Source organism: Ursus arctos, unplaced genomic scaffold (assembly GCF_023065955.2).
Source record: "Ursus arctos isolate Adak ecotype North America unplaced genomic scaffold, UrsArc2.0 scaffold_6, whole genome shotgun sequence".
Taxonomy (NCBI): Eukaryota; Metazoa; Chordata; class Mammalia; order Carnivora; family Ursidae; genus Ursus; species Ursus arctos.
The window spans coordinates 3,149,173-3,165,240 of NW_026623078.1; positions in this window are offsets into that span (position 1 = coordinate 3,149,173).

The window sequence follows — 16,068 nt, forward strand, 5'->3', positions numbered from 1 at the left end:
GGCTCCCGAAAGCACAGGGACGAGGTGAGGGGCTTAGACCATGCCTGGGCAATGTTGTTTCTTACACCTGGGTGTGTGGCATTTTGTTGAGCTGGCTACCCCCACTTGGGATAGGTGTTCCACAGCAAGCACCTATTGTTCGTCGGAAGCCTTTTTTGCCCCAGGGGTCTCCGGGCTGTGTTCGTTGGGGTTGAACTCCTGCTAGCAAAACCGCCGGGTTGAGGGAAGGGTTCAGACTGTGCCTGGGCCCTGTGGTCTCTTCCAGGTCAGCGTATGGCATTTCCTTCCCCTTGCCCCAGGCACCTGGGAGCATGTCTGCACGTGGAGACTTTCCCGTGGGAAGCCGGTTTTTGTCAAAAGAGTCCCAGTGCTCTGCTCCTCTCTTTTCACTCCTGCTGCCAGAAGCCCAGGGAGGATGGGAGGGCTTAGAACATGGCTGGGCACTGTGGTTTCTTCCAGAGAAGTGGAGGGCATTTGCTTTACCTTGCCACAACCACTTGGGATAGGGTCTGCACCTCAGGAAAACTGTCTCCGTGGGAAGCCGGCTTTTTGCAAAGGGGTCTCAGGGCCGTGTGCCTCGGGTGTCCCTCCGGCTCCCCAAAGCAAAGGGACGAGGTGAGGGGCTTAGACCATGCCTGGGCAATGTTGTTTCTTACACCTGGGTGTGTGGCATTTTGTTGAGCTGGCTACCCCCACTTGGGATAGGTGTTACACAGCAAGCACCTATTGTTCGTCGGAAGCCGTTTTTGCCCCAGGGGTCTCCGGGCTGTGTTCGTTGGGGTTGAACTCCTGCTAGCAAAACCGCCGGGTTGAGGGAAGGGTTCAGACTGTGCCTGGGCCCTGTGGTCTCTTCCAGGTCAGTGTATGGCATTTCCTTCCCCTTGCCCCAGGCACCTGGGAGCATGTCTGCACGTGGAGAAAGACTTTCCCATGGGAAGCCGGGTTTTGTCAAACGGGTCCCAGTGCTCTGCTCCTCTCTTTTCACTCCTGCTGCCAGAAGCCCAGGGAGGATGGGAGGGCTTAGAACATGGCTGGGCACTGTGGTTTCTTCCAGAGAAGTGGAGGGCATTTGCTTTACCTTGCCACAACCACTTGGGAGAGGGTCTGCCCCTCAGGAAAACTGTCTCCGTGGGAAGCCGGCTTTTTGCAAAGGGGTCTCAGGGCCGTAGGCCTCGGCTGTCCCTCCTGCTCCCCAAAGCACAGGGACGAGGTGAGGGGCTTAGACCATGGCTGGGCAATGTTCTTTCTTACACCTGGGTGTGTGGCATTTTGTTGAGGTGGCTACCCCCACTTGGGATAGGTTTTCCAGAGCAAGCAAATATTCGTCGGAAGCCGTTTTTGCCCCAGGGGTCTCCGGGCCGTGTTCGTTGGTGTTGAACTCCTGCTAGCAAAACAGCCGGGTTGAGGGAAGGGTTCACATTGTGCCTGGGCCCTGTGGTCTCTTCCAGGTCAGTGTATGGCATTTCCTTCCACTTGCCAGAGGCACCTGGGAGCATGTCTGCACGTGGAGAAAGACTTTCCCGTGGGAAGCCGGTTTTTGTCAAATGGGTCCCAGTGCTGTGCTCCTCTCTTTTCGCTCCTGCTGCCAGAAGCCCAGGGAGGATGGGAGGGCTTAGAACATGGCTGGGCAATGTGGTTTCTTCCAGAGAAGTGGATGGCATTTGCTTTAACTTGCCACAACCACTTGGGATAGGCTCTGCACCTCAGGAAAACTCTTTCCGTGGGAAATCGGCTTTTTGCAAAGGGCTCTCAGGGTCGTGGGCCTCGGCTGTCCCTCCGGCTCCCCAAAGCACAGGGACGATGTGAGGGGCTTAGACCATGCCTGGGCAATGTTGTTTCTTACACCTGGGTGTGTGGCATTTTGTTGAGCTGGCTTCACCCACTTGGGATAGGTGTTCCACAGCAAGCACCTATTGATCGTCGGAAGCCGTTTTTGCCCCAGGCGTCCCCGAGCTGTGTTCGTTGGGGTTGAACTCCTGCTAGCAAAACCGCCGGGTTGAGGGAAGGGTTCAGACTGTGCCTGGGCCCTGTGGTCTCTTCCAGGTCAGTGTATGGCATTTCCTTCCACTTGCCACAGGCACCTGGGAGCATGTCTGCACGTGGAGAAAGACTTTCCCGTGGGAAGCCGGTTTTTGTCAAACGGGGCCCAGTGCTCTGCTCCTCTCTTTTCACTCCTGCTGCCAGAAGCCCAGGGAGGATGGGAGGGCTTAGAACATGTCTGGGCACTGTGGTTTCTTCCAGAGAAGTGGAGGGCATTTGCTTTACCTTGCCACAACCACTTGGGATAGGGTCTGCACCTCAGGAAAACTGTTTCCGTGGGAAGCCGGCTTTTTGCAAAGCGGTCTCAGGGCCGTGTGCCTCGGGTGTCCCTCCGGCTCCCTAAAGCACAGGGACGAGGTGAGGGGCTTAGACCATCCCTGGGCAATGTTGTTTCTTACACCTGGGTGTGTGGCATTTTGTTGAGCTGGCCACCCCCACTTGGGATTGGTTTTCCACAGCAAGCGCCTATTGTTCGTCGGAAGCCGTTTTTGCCTCAGGGGTCTCCGGGCTGTGTTCGTTGGGGTTGAACTCCTGCTAGCAAAACCGCCGGGTTGAGGGAAGGGTTCAGACCGTGCCTGGGCCCTGTGGTCTCTTCCAGGTCAGTGTATGCCATTTCCTTCCCCTTGCCCCAGGAACCTGGGAGCATTTCTGCACGTGGAGAAAGACTTTCCCGTGGGAAGCCGGGTTTTGTCAAACGGGTCCCAGTGCTCTGCTCCTCTCTTTTCACTCCTGCTGCCAGAAGCCCAGGGAGGATGGGAGGGCTTAGAACATGGCTGGGCATTGTGGTTTCTTCCAGAGAAGTGGAGGGCATTTGCTTTACCTTGCCACAACCACTTGGGATAGGGTCTGCACCTCAGGAAAACTCTTTCCGTGGGAAGCCGGCTTTTTGCAAAGGGGTCTCAGGGCCGTGTGACTCGGCTGTCCCTCCGGCTCCCCAAAGCACAGGGACGAGGTGAGGGGCTTAGACCATGCCTGGGCAATGTTGTTTCTTACACCTGGGTGTGTGGCATTTTCTTGAGCTGGCTACCCCCACTTGGGATTGGTTTTCCACAGCAAGCGCCTATTGTTCGTCGGAAGCCGTTTTTGCCCCAGGGGTCTCCGGGCTGTGTTCGTTGGGGTTGAACTCCTGCTAGCAAAACCGCCGGGTTGAGGGAAGGGTTCTGACTGTGCCTGGGCCCTGTGGGCTCTTCCAGGTCAGTGTATGGCATTTCCTTCCCCTTGCCCCAGGCACCTGGGAGCATTTCTGCACGTGGAGAAAGACTTTCCCGTGGGAAGCCGGGTTTTGTCAAACGGGTCCCAGTGCTCTGCTCCTCTCTTTTCACTCCTGCTGCCAGAAGCCCAGGGAGGATGGGAGGGCTTAGAACATGGCTGGGCATTGTGGTTTCTTCCAGAGAAGTGGAGGGCATTTGCTTTACCTTGCCACAACCACTTGGGATAGGGTCTGCACCTCAGGAAAACTCTTTCCGTGGGAAGCCGGCTTTTTGCAAAGGGGTCTCAGGGCCGTGTGCCTCGGCTGTCCCTCCGGCTCCCCAAAGCACAGGGACGAGGTGAGGGGCTTAGACCAAGCCTGTGCAATGTTGTTTCTTACACCTGGGTGTGTGGCATTTTGTTGAGCTGGCTACCCCCACTTGGGATAGGTTTTCCACAGCAAGGGCCTATTGTTCGTCGGAAGCCGTTTTTGCCTCATGGGTCTCCGGGCTGTGTTCGTTGGGGTTGAACTCCTGCTAGCAAAACCGCCGGGTTGAGGGAAGGGTTCAGACTGTGCCTGGGCCCTGTGGTCTCTTCCAGGTCAGTGTATGGCATTTCCTTCCCCTTGCCACAGGCACCTGGGAGCATGTCTGCACGTGGAGAAAGACTTTCCCATGGGAAGCCGGTTTTTGTCAAACGGGTCCCAGTGCTCTGCTCCTCTCTTTTCACTCCTGCTGCCAGAAGCCCAGGGAGGATGGGAGGGCTTAGAACATGGCTGGGCACTGTGGTTTCTTCCAGAGAAGTGGAGGGCATTTGCTTTACCTTGCCACAACCACTTGGGAGAGGGTCTGCCCCTCAGGAAAACTGTCTCCGTGGGAAGCCGGCTTTTTGCAAAGGGGTCTCAGGGCCGTGGGCCTCGGCTGTCCCTCCTGCTCCCCAAAGCACAGGGACGAGGTGAGGGGCTTAGACCATGCCTGGGCAATGTTGTTTCTTACACCTGGGTGTGTGGCATTTTGTTGAGCTGGCTACCCCCACTTGGGATAGGTTTTCCAGAGCAAGCAAATCTTATTCGTCGGAAGCCGTTTTTGCCCCAGGGGTCTCCGGGCTGTGTTCGTTGGTGTTGAATTCCTGCTAGCAAAACCGCCGGGTTGAGGGAAGGGTTCTGACTGTGCCTGGGCCCTGTGGTCTCTTCCAGGTCAGTGTATGGCATTTCCTTCCCCTTGCCACAGGCACCTGGGAGCATTTCTGCACGTGGAGAAAGACTTTCCCGTGGGAAGCCGGGTTTTGTCAAACGGGTCCCAGTGCTCTGCTCCTCTCTTTTCACTCCTGCTGCCAGAAGTCCAGGGAGGATGGAGGGCTTAGAACATGCCTGGGCACTGTGGTTTCTTCCAGAGAAGTGGAGGGCATTTGCTTTACCTTGCCACAACCACTTGGGATAGGGTTTGCACCACAGGAAAACTGTTTCCGTGGGAAGCCGGCTTTTTGCAAAGGGGTCTCAGGGCCGTGGGCCTCGGGTGTCCCTCCGGCTCCCCAAAGCACAGGGACGAGGTGAGGGGCTTAGACCATGGCTGGGCAATGTTCTTTCTTACACCTGGGTGTGTGGCATTTTGTTGTGCTGGCTACCCCCACTTGGGATAGGTTTTCCAGAGCAAGCAAATCTTATTCGTCGGAAGCCGTTTTTGCCCCAGGGGTCTCCGGGCCGTGTTCGTTGGTGTTGAACTCCTGCTAGCAAAACAGCCGGGTTGAGGGAAGGGTTCACATTGTGCCTGGGCCCTGTGGTCTCTTCCAGGTCAGTGTATGGCATTTCCTTCCACTTGCCAGAGGCACCTGGGAGCATGTCTGCACGTGGAGAAAGACTTTCCCGTGGGAAGCCGGTTTTTGTCAAATGGGTCCCAGTGCTGTGCTCCTCTCTTTTCGCTCCTGCTTCCAGAAGCCCAGGGAGGATGGGAGGGCTTAGAACATGGCTGGGCAATGTGGTTTCTTCCAGAGAAGTGGATGGCGTTTGCTTTAACTTGCCACAACCACTTGGGATAGGCTCTGCACCTCAGGAAAACTCTTTCCGTGGGAAATCGGCTTTTTGCAAAGGGCTCTCAGGGTCGTGGGCCTCGGCTGTCCCTCCGGCTCCCCAAAGCACAGGGACGATGTGAGGGGCTTAGACCATGCCTGGGCAATGTTGTTTCTTACACCTGGTTGTGTGGCATTTTGTTGAGCTGGCTTCACCCACTTGGGATAGGTGTTCCACAGCAAGCACCTATTGATCGTCGGAAGCCGTTTTTGCCCCAGGCGTCCCCGGGCTGTGTTCGTTGGGGTTGAACTCCTGCTAGCAAAACCGCCGGGTTGAGGGAAGGGTTCAGACTGTGCCTGGGCCCTGTGGTCTCTTCCAGGTCAGTGTATGGCATTTCCTTCCCCTTGCCCCAGGCACCTGGGAGCATGTCTGCACGTGGAGAAAGACATTCCCGTGGGAAGCCGGGTTTTGTCAAACGGGTCCCAGTGCTCTGCTCCTCTCTTTTCACTCCTGCTGCCAGAAGCCCAGGGAGGATGGGAGGGCTTAGAACATGGCTGGGCACTGTGGTTTCTTCCAGAGAAGTGGAGGGCATTTGCTTTACCTTGCCACAACCACTTGGGATAGGGTCTGCACCTCAGGAAAACTGTCTCCGTGGGAAGCCGGCTTTTTGCAAAGGGGTCTCAGGGCCGTGGGCCTCGGCTGTCCCTCCGGCTCCCCAAAGCACAGGGACGAGGTGAGGGGCTTAGACCAAGCCTGTGCAATGTTTTCTTACACCTGGGTGTGTGGCATTTTGTTGAGCTTTCTTCCCCCACTTGGGATAGGTGTTCCACAGCGAGCTCCTATTGTACGTCGGAGCCGGTTTTGCCCCAGGGGTCTCCGGGCTGTGTTCGTTGGGGTTGAACTCCTGCTAGGAAAACCGCCGGGTTGAGGGAAGGGTTCAGACTGTGCTTGGGCCCTGTGGTCTCTTCCAGGTCAGTGTATGGCATTTCCTTCCCCTTGCCCCAGGCACCTGGGAGGATGTCTGCACGTGGAGAAAGACTTTCCCGTGTGAAGCCGGTTTTTGTCAAACGGGTCCCAGTGCTCTGCTCCTCTCTTTCACTCCTGCTGCCAGAAGCCCAGGGAGGATGGGAGGGCTTAGAACATGGCTGGGCACTGTGGTTTCTTCCAGAGAAGTGGAGGGCATTTGCTTTACCTTGCCACAACCACTTGGGAGAGGGTCTGCCCCTCAGGAAAACTGTCTCCGTGGGAAGCCGGCTTTTTGCAAAGGGGTCTCAGGGCCGTGTGCCTCGGCTGTCCCTCCTGCTCCCCAAAGCACAGGGACGAGGTGAGGGGCTTAGACCATGGCTGGGCAATGTTCTTTCTTACACCTGGGTGTGTGGCATTTTGTTGAGCTGGCTACCCCCACTTGGGATAGGTTTTCCAGAGCAAGCAAATCTTATTCGTCGGAAGCCGTTTTTGCCCCAGGGGTCTCCGGGCTGTGTTCGTTGGTGTTGAATTCATGCTAGCAAAACAGCCGGGTTGAGGGAAGGGTTCACATTGTGCCTGGCCCTGTGGTCTCTTCCAGGTCAGTGTATGGCATTTCCTTCCACTTGCCAGAGGCACCTGGGAGCATGTCTGCACGTGGAGAAAGACTTTCCCGTGGGAAGCCGGGTTTTTTCAAACGGGTCCCAGTGCTCTGCTCCTCTCTTTCACTCCTGTTGCCAGAAGCCCAGGGAGGATGGGAGGGCTTAGAACATGGCTGGGCACTGTGGTTTCTTCCAGAGAAGTGGAGGGCATTTGCTTTACCTTGCCACAACCACTTGGGATAGGGTCTGCACCTCAGGAAAACTGTTTCCGTGGGAAGCCGGCTTTTTGCAAAGGGGTCTCAGGGCCGTGGGCCTCGGGTGTCCCTCCGGCTCCCCAAAGCACAGGGACGAGGTGAGGGGCTTAGACCATGCCTGTGCAATGTTGTTTCTTACACCTAGGTGTGTGGCATTTTGTTGAGCTGGCTACCCCCACTTGGGATAGGTGTTCCACAGCAAGCACCTATTGTTCGTCGGAAGCCGTTTTTGCCCCAGGGGTCTCCGGGCTGTGTTCGTTGGGGTTGAACTCCTGCTAGCAAAACCGCCGGGTTGAGGGAAGGGTTCAGACTGTGCCTGGGCCCTGTGGTCTCTTCCAGGTCAGTGTATGGCATTTCCTTCCCCTTGCCCCAGGCACCTGGGAGCATGTCTGCACGCGGCGAAAGACTTTCCCGTGGGAAGCCGGGTATGTCAAACGGGTCCCAGTGCTCTGCTCCTCTCTTTTCACTCCTGCTGCCAGAAGCCCAGGGAGGATGGGAGGGCTTAGAACATGGCTGGGCACTGTGGTTTCTTCCAGAGAAGTGGAGGGCATTTGCTTTACCTTGCCACAACCACTTGGGAGAGGGTCTGCACCTCAGGAAAACTGTCTCCGTGGTTAGCTGGCTTTTTGCAAAGGGGTCTCAGGGCCGTGTGCCTCGGGTGTCCCTCCGGCTCCCCAAAGCACAGGGACGAGGTGTGGGGCTTAGACCATGCCTGGGCAATGTTGTTTCTTACACCTGGGTGTGTGGCATTTTGTTGAGCTGGCTACCCCCACTTGGGATAGGTGTTCCACAGCAAGCACCTATTGTTCGTCCGAAGCCGTTTTTGCCTCAGGGGTCTCCGGGCTGTGTTCGTTGGGGTTGAACTCCTGCTAGCAAAACCGCCGGGTTGAGGGAAGGGTTCAGACTGTGCCTGGGCCCTGTGGTCTCTTCCAGGTCAGTGTATGGCATTTCCTTTCCCTTGCCACAGGCACCTGGGAGCATGTCTGCACGTGGAGAAAGACTTTCCCGTGGGAAGCAGGGTTTTGTCAAACGGGTCCCAGTGCTCTGCTCCTCTCTTTTCACTCCTGCTGCCAGAAGCCCAGGGAGGATGGGAGGGCTTAGAACATGGCTGGGCACTGTGGTTTCTTCCAGAGAAGTGGAGGGCATTTGCTTTACCTTGCCACAACCACTTGGGATAGGGTCTGCACCTCAGGAAAACTGTCTCCGTGGGAAGCCGGCTTTTTGCAAAGGGGTCTCAGGGCCGTGGGCCTCGGCTGTCCCTCCGGCTCCCCAAAGCACAGGGACGAGGTGAGGGGCTTAGACCAAGCCTGTGCAATGTTTTCTTACACCTGGGTGTGTGGCATTTTGTTGAGCTTTCTTCCCCCACTTGGGATAGGTGTTCCACAGCGAGCTCCTATTGTACGTCGGAGCCGGTTTTGCCCCAGGGGTCTCCGGGCTGTGTTCGTTGGGGTTGAACTCCTGCTAGGAAAACCGCCGGGTTGAGGGAAGGGTTCAGACTGTGCTTGGGCCCTGTGGTCTCTTCCAGGTCAGTGTATGGCATTTCCTTCCCCTTGCCCCAGGCACCTGGGAGGATGTCTGCACGTGGAGAAAGACTTTCCCGTGTGAAGCCGGTTTTTGTCAAACGGGTCCCAGTGCTCTGCTCCTCTCTTTCACTCCTGCTGCCAGAAGCCCAGGGAGGATGGGAGGGCTTAGAACATGGCTGGGCACTGTGGTTTCTTCCAGAGAAGTGGAGGGCATTTGCTTTACCTTGCCACAACCACTTGGGAGAGGGTCTGCCCCTCAGGAAAACTGTCTCCGTGGGAAGCCGGCTTTTTGCAAAGGGGTCTCAGGGCCGTGTGCCTCGGCTGTCCCTCCTGCTCCCCAAAGCACAGGGACGAGGTGAGGGGCTTAGACCATGGCTGGGCAATGTTCTTTCTTACACCTGGGTGTGTGGCATTTTGTTGAGCTGGCTACCCCCACTTGGGATAGGTTTTCCAGAGCAAGCAAATCTTATTCGTCGGAAGCCGTTTTTGCCCCAGGGGTCTCCGGGCTGTGTTCGTTGGTGTTGAATTCATGCTAGCAAAACAGCCGGGTTGAGGGAAGGGTTCACATTGTGCCTGGCCCTGTGGTCTCTTCCAGGTCAGTGTATGGCATTTCCTTCCACTTGCCAGAGGCACCTGGGAGCATGTCTGCACGTGGAGAAAGACTTTCCCGTGGGAAGCCGGGTTTTTTCAAACGGGTCCCAGTGCTCTGCTCCTCTCTTTCACTCCTGTTGCCAGAAGCCCAGGGAGGATGGGAGGGCTTAGAACATGGCTGGGCACTGTGGTTTCTTCCAGAGAAGTGGAGGGCATTTGCTTTACCTTGCCACAACCACTTGGGATAGGGTCTGCACCTCAGGAAAACTGTTTCCGTGGGAAGCCGGCTTTTTGCAAAGGGGTCTCAGGGCCGTGGGCCTCGGGTGTCCCTCCGGCTCCCCAAAGCACAGGGACGAGGTGAGGGGCTTAGACCATGCCTGTGCAATGTTGTTTCTTACACCTAGGTGTGTGGCATTTTGTTGAGCTGGCTACCCCCACTTGGGATAGGTGTTCCACAGCAAGCACCTATTGTTCGTCGGAAGCCGTTTTTGCCCCAGGGGTCTCCGGGCTGTGTTCGTTGGGGTTGAACTCCTGCTAGCAAAACCGCCGGGTTGAGGGAAGGGTTCAGACTGTGCCTGGGCCCTGTGGTCTCTTCCAGGTCAGTGTATGGCATTTCCTTCCCCTTGCCCCAGGCACCTGGGAGCATGTCTGCACGCGGCGAAAGACTTTCCCGTGGGAAGCCGGGTATGTCAAACGGGTCCCAGTGCTCTGCTCCTCTCTTTTCACTCCTGCTGCCAGAAGCCCAGGGAGGATGGGAGGGCTTAGAACATGGCTGGGCACTGTGGTTTCTTCCAGAGAAGTGGAGGGCATTTGCTTTACCTTGCCACAACCACTTGGGAGAGGGTCTGCACCTCAGGAAAACTGTCTCCGTGGTTAGCTGGCTTTTTGCAAAGGGGTCTCAGGGCCGTGTGCCTCGGGTGTCCCTCCGGCTCCCCAAAGCACAGGGACGAGGTGTGGGGCTTAGACCATGCCTGGGCAATGTTGTTTCTTACACCTGGGTGTGTGGCATTTTGTTGAGCTGGCTACCCCCACTTGGGATAGGTGTTCCACAGCAAGCACCTATTGTTCGTCCGAAGCCGTTTTTGCCTCAGGGGTCTCCGGGCTGTGTTCGTTGGGGTTGAACTCCTGCTAGCAAAACCGCCGGGTTGAGGGAAGGGTTCAGACTGTGCCTGGGCCCTGTGGTCTCTTCCAGGTCAGTGTATGGCATTTCCTTTCCCTTGCCACAGGCACCTGGGAGCATGTCTGCACGTGGAGAAAGACTTTCCCGTGGGAAGCAGGGTTTTGTCAAACGGGTCCCAGTGCTCTGCTCCTCTCTTTTCACTCCTGCTGCCAGAAGCCCAGGGAGGATGGGAGGGCTTAGAACATGGCTGGGCACTGTGGTTTCTTCCAGAGAAGTGGAGGGCATTTGCTTTACCCTGCCACAACCACTTGGGATAGGGTCTGCACCTCAGGAAAACTGTCTCCGTGGGAAGCCGGCTTTTTGCAAAGGGGTCTCAGGGCCGTGTGCCTCGGGTGTCCCTCCGGCTCCCCAAAGCAAAGGGACGAGGTGAGGGGCTTAGACCATGCCTGGGCAATGTTGTTTCTTACACCTGGGTGTGTCGCATTTTGTTGAGCTGGCTACCCCCACTTGGGATAGGTGTTACACAGCAAGCACCTATTGTTCGTCGGAAGCCGTTTTTGCCCCAGGGGTCTCCGGGCTGTGTTCGTTGGGGTTGAACTCCTGCTAGCAAAACCGCCGGGTTGAGGGAAGGGTTCAGACAGTGCCTGGGCCCTGTGGTCTCTTCCAGGTCCGTGTATGACATTTCCTTCCCCTTGCCCCAGGCACCTGGGAGCATGTCTGCACGTGGAGAAAGACTTTCCCATGGGAAGCCGGGTTTTGTCAAACGGGTCCCAGTGCTCTGCTCCTCTCTTTTCACTCCTGCTGCCAGAAGCCCAGGGAGGATGGGAGGGCTTAGAACATGGCTGGGCACTGTGGTTTCTTCCAGAGAAGTGGAGGGCATTTGCTTTACCTTGCCACAACCACTTGGGAGAGGGTCTGCCCCTCAGGAAAATTGTCTCCGTGGGAAGCCGGTTTTTGCAAAGGGGTCTCAGGGCCGTGGGCCTCGGCTGTCCCTCCTGCTCCCCAAAGCACAGGGACGAGGTGAGGGGCTTAGACCATGGCTGGGCAATGTTCTTTCTTACACCTGGGTGTGTGGCATTTTGTTGAGCTGGCTTCCCCCACTTGGGATAGGTTTTCCAGAGCAAGCAAATCTTATTCGTCGGAAGCCGTTTTTGCCCCAGGGGTCTCCGGGCCGTGTTCGTTGGTGTTGAACTCCCGCTAGCAAAACAGCCGGGTTGAGGGAAGGGTTCACATTGTGCCTGGGCCCTGTGGTCTCTTCCAGGTCAGTGTATGGCATTTCCTTCCACTTGCCAGAGGCACCTGGGAGCATGTCTGCACGTGGAGAAAGACTTTCCCGTGGGAAGCCGGTTTTTGTCAAATGGGTCCCAGTGCTGTGCTCCTCTCTTTTCGCTCCTGCTGCCAGAAGCCCAGGGAGGATGGGAGGGCTTAGAACATGACTGGGCAATGTGGTTTCTTCCAGAGAAGTGGATGGCATTTGCTTTAACTTGCCACAACCACTTGGGATAGGCTCTGCACCTCAGGAAAACTCTTCCCGTGGGAAATCGGCTTTTTGCAAAGGGCTCTCAGGGTCGTGGGCCTCGGCTGTCCCTCCGGCTCCCCAAAGCACAGGGACTATGTGAGGGGCTTAGACCATGCCTGGGCAATGTTGTTTCTTACACCTGGGTGTGTGGCATTTTGTTGAGCTGGCTTCACCCACTTGGGATAGGTGTTCCACAGCAAGCACCTATTGATCGTCGGAAGCCGTTTTTGCCCCAGGCGTCCCCGGGCTGTGTTCGTTGGGGTTGAACTCCTGCTAGCAAAACCGCCGGGTTGAGGGAAGGGTTCAGACTGTGCCTGGGCCCTGTGGTCTCTTCCAGGTCAGTGTATGGCATTTCCTTCCCCTTGCCACAGGCACCTGGGAGCATGTCTGCACGTGGAGAAAGACTTTCCCGTGGGAAGCCGGGTTTTGTCAAACGGGTCCCAGTGCTCTGCTCCTCTCTTTTCACTCCTGCTGCCAGAAGCCCAGGGAGGATGGGAGGGCTTAGAACATGGCTGGGCACTGTGGTTTCTTCCAGAGAAGTGGAGGGCATTTGCTTTACCTTGACACAACCACTTGGGATAGGGTCTGCACATCAGGAAAACTGTTTCCGTGGGAAGCCGGCTTTTTGCAAAGGGGTCTCAGGGCCTTGTGCCTCGGCTGTCCCTCCGGCTCCCCAAAGCACAGGGACGAGGTGAGGGGCTTAGACCAAGCTTGTGCAATGTTTTCTTACACCTGGGTGTGTGGCATTTTGTTGAGCTTTCTTCCCCCACTTGGGATAGGTGTTCCACAGCGAGCTCCTATTGTACGTCGGAGCCGGTTTTGCCCCAGGGGTCTCCGGGCTGTGTTCGTTGGGGTTGAACTCCTGCTAGGAAAACCGCCGGGTTGAGGGAAGGGTTCAGACTGTGCTTGGGCCCTGTGGTCTCTTCCAGGTCAGTGTATGGCATTTCCTTCCCCTTGCCCCAGGCACCTGGGAGCATGTCTGCACGTGGAGAAAGACTTTCCCGTGTGAAGCCGGTTTTTGTCAAACGGGTCCCAGTGCTCTGCTCCTCTCTTTCACTCCTGCTGCCAGAAGCCCAGGGAGGATGGGAGGGCTTAGAACATGGCTGGGCACTGTGGTTTCTTCCAGAGAAGTGGAGGGCATTTGCTTTACCTTGCCACAACCACTTGGGAGAGGGTCTGCCCCTCAGGAAAACTGTCTCCGTGGGAAGCCGGCTTTTTGCAAAGGGGTCTCAGGGCCGTGGGCCTCGGCTGTCCCTCCTGCTCCCCAAAGCACAGGGACGAGGTGAGGGGCTTAGACCATGGCTGGGCAATGTTCTTTCTTACACCTGGGTGTGTGGCATTTTGTTGAGCTGGCTACCCCCACTTGGGATAGGTTTTCTAGAGCAAGCAAATCTTATTCGTCGGAAGCCGTTTTTGCCCCAGGGGTCTCCGGGCTGTGTTCGTTGGTGTTGAATTCCTGCTAGCAAAACAGCCGGGTTGAGGGAAGGGTTCACATTGTGCCTGGCCCTGTGGTCTCTTCCAGGTCAGTGTATGGCATTTCCTTCCACTTGCCAGAGGCACCTGGGAGCATGTCTGCACGTGGAGAAAGACTTTCCCGTGGGAAGCCGGGTTTTTTCAAACGGGTCCCAGTGCTCTGCTCCTCTCTTTCACTCCTGCTGCCAGAAGCCCAGGGAGGATGGGAGGGCTTAGAACATGGCTGGGCACTGTGGTTTCTTCCAGAGAAGTGGAGGGCATTTGCTTTACCTTGCCACAACCACTTGGGATAGGGTCTGCACCTCAGGAAAACTGTTTCCGTGGGAAGCCGGCTTTTTGCAAAGGGGTCTCAGGGCCGTGGGCCTCGGGTGTCCCTCCGGCTCCCCAAAGCACAGGGACGAGGTGAGGGGCTTAGACCATGCCTGTGCAATGTTGTTTCTTACACCTAGGTGTGTGGCATTTTGTTGAGCTGGCTACCCCCACTTGGGATAGGTGTTCCACAGCAAGCACCTATTGTTCGTCGGAAGCCGTTTTTGCCCCAGGGGTCTCCGGGCTGTGTTCGTTGGGGTTGAACTCCTGCTAGCAAAACCGCCGGGTTGAGGGAAGGGTTCAGACTGTGCCTGGGCCCTGTGGTCTCTTCCAGGTCAGTGTATGGCATTTCCTTCCCCTTGCCCCAGGCACCTGGGAGCATGTCTGCACGCGGCGAAAGACTTTCCCGTGGGAAGCCGGGTTTTGTCAAACGGGTCCCAGTGCTCTGCTCCTCTCTTTTCACTCCTGCTGCCAGAAGCCCAGGGAGGATGGGAGGGCTTAGAACATGGCTGGGCACTGTGGTTTCTTCCAGAGAAGTGGAGGGCATTTGCTTTACCTTGCCACAACCACTTGGGATAGGGTCTGCACCTCAGGAAAACTGTCTCCGTGGGAAGCCGGCCTTTTGCAAAGGGGTCTCAGGGCCGTGTGCCTCGGGTGTCCCTCCGGCTCCCGAAAGCACAGGGACGAGGTGAGGGGCTTAGACCATGCCTGGGCAATGTTGTTTCTTACACCTGGGTGTGTGGCATTTTGTTGAGCTGGCTACCCCCACTTGGGATAGGTGTTCCACAGCAAGCACCTATTGTTCGTCGGAAGCCTTTTTTGCCCCTGGGGTCTCCGGGCTGTGTTCGTTGGGGTTGAACTCCTGCTAGCAAAACCGCCGGGTTGAGGGAAGGGTTCAGACTGTGCCTGGGCCCTGTGGTCTCTTCCAGGTCAGCGTATGGCATTTCCTTCCCCTTGCCCCAGGCACCTGGGAGCATGTCTGTACGTGGAGACTTTCCCGTGGGAAGCCGGTTTTTGTCAAAAGAGTCCCAGTGCTCTGCTCCTCTCTTTTCACTCCTGCTGCCAGAAGCCCAGGGAGGATGGGAGGGCTTAGAACATGGCTGGGCACTGTAGTTTCTTCCAGAGAAGTGGAGGGCATTTGCTTTACCTTGCCACAACCACTTGGGAGAGGGTCTGCACCTCAGGAAAACTGTCTCCGTGGTTAGCTGGCTTTTTGCAAAGGGGTCTCAGGGCCGTGTGCCTCGGGTGTCCCTCCGGCTCCCCAAAGCACAGGGACGAGGTGTGGGGCTTAGACCATGCCTGGGCAATGTTGTTTCTTACACCTGGGTGTGTGGCATTTTGTTGAGCTGGCTACCCCCACTTGGGATAGGTGTTCCACAGCAAGCACCTATTGTTCGTCCGAAGCCGTTTTTGCCTCAGGGGTCTCCGGGCTGTGTTCGTTGGGGTTGAACTCCTGCTAGCAAAACCGCCGGGTTGAGGGAAGGGTTCAGACTGTGCCTGGGCCCTGTGGTCTCTTCCAGGTCAGTGTATGGCATTTCCTTTCCCTTGCCACAGGCACCTGGGAGCATGTCTGCACGTGGAGAAAGACTTTCCCGTGGGAAGCAGGGTTTTGTCAAACGGGTCCCAGTGCTCTGCTCCTCTCTTTTCACTCCTGCTGCCAGAAGCCCAGGGAGGATGGGAGGGCTTAGAACATGGCTGGGCACTGTGGTTTCTTCCAGAGAAGTGGAGGGCATTTGCTTTACCCTGCCACAACCACTTGGGATAGGGTCTGCACCTCAGGAAAACTGTCTCCGTGGGAAGCCGGCTTTTTACAAAGGGGTCTCAGGGCCGTGTGCCTCGGGTGTCCCTCCGGCTCCCCAAAGCAAAGGGACGAGGTGAGGGGCTTAGACCATGCCTGGGCAATGTTGTTTCTTACACCTGGGTGTGTCGCATTTTGTTGAGCTGGCTACCCCCACTTGGGATAGGTGTTACACAGCAAGCACCTATTGTTCGTCGGAAGTCGTTTTTGCCCCAGGGGTCTCCGGGCTGTGTTCGTTGGGGTTGAACTCCTGCTAGCAAAACCGCCGGGTTGAGGGAAGGGTTCAGACTGTGCCTGGGCCCTGTGGTCTCTTCCAGGTCAGTGTATGGCATTTCCTTTCCCTTGCCACAGGCACCTGGGAGCATGTCTGCACGTGGAGAAAGACTTTCCCGTGGGAAGCAGGGTTTTGTCAAACGGGTCCCAGTGCTCTGCTCCTCTCTTTTCACTCCTGCTGCCAGAAGCCCAGGGAGGATGGGAGGGCTTAGAACATGGCTGGGCACTGTGGTTTCTTCCAGAGAAGTGGAGGGCATTTGCTTTACCTTGCCACAACCACTTGGGATAGGGTCTGTACCTCAGGAAAACTGTTTCCGTGGGAAGCCGGCTTTTTGCAAAGGGGTCTCAGGGCCGTGGGCCTCGGGTGTCCCTCCGTCTCCCCAAAGCACAGGGACGAGGTGAGGGGCTTA